The following is a 6,661-nucleotide window of genomic DNA, read 5'->3' on the forward strand; positions in this document are numbered from 1 at the left end:
TAAATACATGATCCAGGTAAACGCTATCACTGTGCAGCTGATGTTCAGGTGCATTATCCGTAGATGAATTACACTTTTTCTTCAGTGGCAACAAATGGGAGCGTTTTCAGAATAATCATTTCCTTTCATTGTTTATTCATGCGCAATGACCAATGTTTTATTCATGCAATATCAAGACAGACCCCATGTCGCATGAATAAAACAATGTAATGAAACAATTATTCTGAATTCTAGCTCAAAACATACTAAATATATCATTCAGGTGTGCTTGAAATAAACAGATACAGCAGCCTTCCACACACCTGAAAACACATGGGCTTAGTCTTCAGGCCAGAGCCCAAACTTTCAGATCCAACTAGTGTCAGTATTTACTCAAACTGGCCTTTAATGCCATTGGATCACCATAGAAAAGCATGGGTGCAGCTGCACATGAGCCTAAGGTCAACATTCATTCATTCATTATCTGTAACCCTTAACCAGTTCAGGGTCACGGTGGGTCCAGAGCCTACCTGGAATCATTGGGCGCAAGGTGGGAATACACCCTGGAGGGGGCGCCAGTCCTTCACAGGGCAACACAGGCACACATTCACTCACACACATTCACTCACACTTTTGAGTCACCAATCCACCTACCAACGTGTGTTTTTGGACTGTGGGAGGAAACCGGAGCACCCGGAGGAAACCCACGCGGACACGGGGAGAACACACCAACTCCTCACAGACAGTCACCCGGAGCGGGAATCGAACCCACAACCTCCAGGCCCTGGAGCTGTGTGACTGCGACACTACCTGCTGCACCACCTAAGGTCAACATGCTTAATTCCAAATGCAGGCTAGAGGGGTATAACCATCCCCAAACCTAGTCTCCATTAGCTGCAGTAACAGCCAAGTGCTGAGATTTTTGAAGCTATTCAGAAAAAAATGCTGAGTGAGCCGATGTATGGCATCAAAATGGGGCCAAAAGTTTTGAGAAACATAAAGCAGAATCCTTAACGTATTTAATCGTTTAATTTGTGTTTGCGATTTTCTTTGCTCTTCTCCTCAGTTGAGCTTTCGTCCGTCTCACGTTCAGTTCCAAAACCTTCTCACTTTTGAGTTCCGCTTCTTCCTTTCAGTTCAAACAGCTCCTCGCTTCTGAGTTCTGATCCGGTTTTGACGGGAGGGAAGGATCTAGTCAGCCATTGGATCCTGCTCACAGAGTACATTGTACATGCCCCGCTATGTCAGCAGACGCTTGCAAGTTTTACCTCTCCATACACACACACACACCATACACACACAGTACTTGCCCCTCACCCTGCAGTTCAGCGGAGCCACCACTGTCAAAAGAGCCAGAGAAGAACTGAGAGAAGCGTAACTGAGAAAACTGAAGTGATAGCACAAAGTAAATAATGAAATACTGCAATATTCTGTTTACAAACCTGTTTTTAAAACTCTCAAATCAAATAACAGACCTTTCAAAATGCAGTTTCCTTGTTATAGATTATGCTCAAATTTTTTTGACAGCATACAGATGTCCAGGAAACTGGTAAATGGTGCTGTATCAAATGTCAAGGCAGAGCAGAGCAAACGTCCGTTAAGCAAAACAGACCCAAGCTTTGTATTTTCATTCAATTCAGTCCTTTTTTAAGCACTTGTCCAGGCTCAGCAATGTCCAGTTCATTACAGAGCTCCTGAGGTCGTAATCATCACCCGCTGAGAGGGAAAAGAACACATTTCCTGCCAAAGAGTGCCATTAAGAGCGTTAGATTTCGATTGGCTGAAAGTGTAATCACTGGCAGGGTCTGGGGGTGATTGAGGGCGTCTGATTGGTCAGCAGAGGGAGTATGGTGATTATTTCTGTTAGGTCAGATGGGAAATAAAGCATGAATGACTCAGTAATTTCACCAAAGGATATGAAAACACATATATTTCAGGAAAATACTAATAGAAAACAAGTGTGTGGAAGGAAAATGGCAGGACAGATTAAAGTTAAAAGAGGAAGACTTAACAGCACGGCACACAGGCCAGTGTAATTACAGGCTGAAAGAAAAGAGCCTGATGGGTCCAACACTTCAGTGAAACACCATGCAGTGGAAATAAAGAGAGGATGGGGAAAAAAGAAGGGAGAAACAGAGAGGTTCAAAGGTAATGTGAAAGAGGAGAAGGCCAGATGGAGGGGTCTTGTGTTGACGTGGGCCAGCAGGGCTCAGATGGTGAATGTGCGCTGGGTTTTGCACCTCACTGGCAGATTACAGCGAAACATAAAGAGCATCAGGGGCATAATCAGCGCTGGAACGACTGGGAATACTGTCCTTCAGAGAAATACATTCAACCGTTGGCCTGTTTCTCGGAGCATTCCCCCTGCTGATGTACACAGTGTTCTGGTTAATAAGCTGTAGCACTGCGGGTCATGACACTTTTAAACCAGTCTGTGATGCACTGCACTCTTAATAAAGCAATAAGCCAGGAGGCTGAGGGGTACAGTGCTTTCAAATGTAAACTCACTGACCCCAAACATTTATGGGATCCCATGTGGCCCAAGTGCTTGCCCTAGAGATCACAAGTTTGATCCCCTGTGAAGCCTAGAGCCATCCAAGCATAACAGGCCTCACTCACGCTGGATGAGAAAGATGGCTCAACTCTTCCCCCATCAACATCTGTTAGCGAAAATAACAGAAGTGGGCAGTGAGTGTTCTCCTCCATGTTGCGCTCAAATAAATAACACTGTATTTAAGAAGGCTGCAGCAGTACAGTTTGTTGGATCAGTGATGTTATTCCACAGCAGGAACTCCTCTCTTCCATTTTCACTCCTCATTGCTCACTAGCAGCTTAACATTAAGTCCCAACGTCTAACTCCAATACATTAAAGAAGAAACATCCCATTAGGGAAATTGCTTCTCTGCATTTCACCCATCTGTGGTAGTGAACGCAGAAACACACACTAGTGAGCAATTCTTCACACTCACTAGTGGCAGTGATCTCACACACACACACACACACACACACACACACAACTGGACCAGGGGCTGCCAACTATGCCTGGGGAGTACTTTCGGGATGAGTTGCCTTGCTGGTCCTGGGAATTGAACCATCGAGCCTCCGTCCTCAAGCTCGCTTCTCTAACCTCAAGGCCACGGCTGCCCTCCATTATAGAGTTCGAGTTAATCTGATAACAGAACTTATAGAAAAATCTTTAACTGAAGTTGATTAAAACTTGGGGCGGCACGGTGGCGCAGCAGGTAGTGTCGCAGTCACACAGCACTGGACCTGGGTTTATGGAAGCGTGCAAATACAAAGGTAAACAAAGCAAAAACACACACAACAAACTCTGAGAAATAAGAGTACAGTTTAAACGCTCTCACATCGAACTGAGCTGTGGCTCATTCTCATGTAAAGTAACAGGCTCTGAAACCAGTCGTTCTGAACAGGGCAGTTTTAATGGGAGGACTCTGTTGTGGTGTGAGCCTTTGAGCCTTGTGGTATTTTCACCAAAGCATGTCACAGATGTTTCATTAAGAACCCAGAACTGTGTTCACTTGTGGAAAATGAGCAGAATACATCCCTTTAAATCGTTTCCCTTGAATCTTGTGTTCCAGTCATGAACCATTTGAGAAATTTTATTTTTAATCGTACACAAAGGGCAGCCAATATTTCCGGAGGGGAGGTTGATGTGGATTTGTGCACTTTTTAACACCAGCTTTTAACAGGTCTCCCACCTCGCACACACTGAGAGTGGCATGTAATCAATCTGGACAGTTCCATATATAACATTCGCAATCATAATTCAGAAAGTGTTAAATATAACCCCTGCTCCCAAGCCCTAAATCTTATCATATCCTTCACAGCGCATCAGAAACAGAGACAGTGCCCCGCAGCCAATCAGCAGCTCCAGAGCCTCAGACACAATGAGAGTGATCAGGATGACATCCCGCAGGTGTAAAAATACCTGGCGCATTAAACTTTCAGTAGAGTGGAACAGCAGAGTGGTACTTTAGATTTAAGAGCAGTCGGAAAGTCACTATTCCATCTTTGTTCCAAACTGACTTTTAGACAGCAGTGCCCAGGACTTGGGAACATTAGGATAATCAGAATCTTTCTTGGGGGAAATGATAAAGAGCTCTACTGTACGCTTTAATTAAATTAGCAAAATGGCAATTCAACAGATCCATGGCTTTCATCTGGAATTATAATCGTTCCCCACAATCAAAGCCCCTGTAAGCTGCACAGCTACTTCAGAGTGTCCTTAAGGAACATTTGAAGCTGATGCAATGTGAGGGCGCTTGTTTTAATTCTGCTAAAGAAGGAGCAGTAAGCATTTCTGGAAATTGAATCACATTCTTCTTCCACTTTGAACATACACTGCTTTGAACAGTTTTTGGAAATACACCGATCAGCCACAAGATTATAACCACTGACATGTGAAGTGAATCACTTTGATTATCTGGTTACAGTGTCAGGCGGCACGGTGGCACTCACACAGCTCCAGGGACCTGGAGGTTGTGGGTTCGGGTCATGCTCCGGGTGACTGTCTGTGAGGAGTTTAGTGTGTTTTCCTCGTGGGTTTCCTCTGATTGCTCCAGTTTCCTCCCACAGTCCAAAAACACATGTTGAAATGTGGATTGGCGACTCAAAAGTGTCCGTAGGTGTAATGAAGTAAGTGTAAGTGCCCAGAGATTCCCTGCTGCGACCCTGAACTGGATAAGCGGTTACAGACAATGAATGAATGGCTACAGTGCCACCCGTCGATGAGGGCGCTACATTTGGCAGTTGGTGAACAGTCAGTTCTTGAAACTGATGTTAGAAGAAGGAAAATGACCAAGCGTGAGGATCTGAGATCATGGTCATAATGTTTTAGTGATAGCATCTCAGAAACTGTGGCGTAGTCTTAGGAGGCAGTACTTAGGAGTTTAGAAAGTCCAAAAGGACCAAAGGAGGTCTAAAGTCCAAGGATGGCAAAGCTGGTTCTATCAGGTCCCACAGAAGAGCAGCTGTAGAACAAACCGAATCTGAAATGCAGTTTGTGCTCTACTGTAGCTCTAGCGTGAGATCAGACCAGACGGGCCAGCTCCCCTCACGCACCGCTGAGGTTTTGGTCGCCCATGACTGGTTCACCTGGGGTCCATCCTTGTGTCATTTTTGGTAGGTGTTAACCATAGCACTCAGGGAATACCTCACAAAACCTGCTGAAGAGCGAATGCTTAGACAACAACATAAAAAATTACCATCACATCAGCTTCAACTGACCGTGGTCTTGCTGCCTAATATATACCACCCTTGGGCAGGTGCCACTGTAAGAAGATGATCAATACTGGTCTTAATCTTGTAGCATACACTTTTATACAGAATTTTACATTACAATAAATCACTTCTTGTTCATTTTCAAAGTGGAAAGAGCTTCAGCGTGATAGGAAATTTTTTGTATCATTTTAGGTATTTAGCCCTTTTATTTCCAACAAAAACATTACATAATATAATAAGTGTTTTACTCCTCACAGTTTTGATAGCTGAGAATATACAAAAATATATGAACTAGAACTAAAATGGTATTTGCCAGACATGGCCTTCTCTGTCGTGTTCATTTTACATATGAGGTTCTTTAAAGAACGATCCATTTAATGATTCTTCAGGGAACCAAAAGAGGCCATTCTACCATGTCACTACAATAAGTTTGGATGCCTTTACTTTTTAGAGCAACATGGAAGACATTGAAGAAACATGGAAAGCAATTGGATCTAAAAAGGAAATTATGTACAAAACAACTGCAGAAATAACCAGTCCCTCAACACACACACACACACACACATACACACATACACACATATACACACACACACACACACACACTTACACACATACACAGAGGACCCCTTCATGCATGAAAGTCAGAGCCAGTCAGCCTTAAGAATCATAAGTGAACATGATTGTGTGTGTGTGTGTGTGTGTGTGTGTGTCTGTGTAAGTGAGTAAGTGTAGGTGATGTTTAGCCTCAGCACAAATTAGAATAGTCATCAGTTGCTCATTTCTTAGTGCATCATTCCACTCATAGCTATGAATGCCCTGAACTGAGCTCAGCTGAGGACAATCTTCCACAGAAAGCTCCTCTCGACTTCACACACTAAACAGCTTTGCGTTACACAGTTTACACATTTATCAGGAGATATCCCTGAGGAGATAAACTACGAGAGCATCTAGTAAAAAAACCCAAAGCAAGCGAATAAATCATATTACAATAAAAGATGCAGAGAAAATGAGAAAACAATGCTCTTAACAACAATGTGAAGCCTTGTCTGAGCACTGAGCATGTCCTCCATCAGATCCACACAACTCATAGCTTACAGTGGGGACACAGGAGAGAATCTAATTCCACACTCACTTCAGATTTTTAAAATTACTTCACAAATTAGTTTGTAAAAAAGGGGATGTGTTTGAACACTTTTCCACCTGAGTTCTGGGTCTTCATAACAAATCTGTGACGTGCTTTGGTCAGAATACAGCAAAGATCAAACACCAAAGCCCTTGTCTACCCTTGTCTAAACAGCCCTGTTAAAAACGACCGCTGAATTCAGCCACAAGAGAATGAGTGATGTTAGGTGCTGATGATGGATAAATAGTTCTAGATCCTAAAGACCACTCCAATTCATCTTAAAACTATTAGGTGGAGTGCCATCACTTCAGAAAA

The sequence above is a fragment of the Hoplias malabaricus genome, chromosome 13 (genome assembly GCF_029633855.1).
Source record: "Hoplias malabaricus isolate fHopMal1 chromosome 13, fHopMal1.hap1, whole genome shotgun sequence".
Lineage (NCBI taxonomy): Eukaryota > Metazoa > Chordata > Actinopteri > Characiformes > Erythrinidae > Hoplias > Hoplias malabaricus.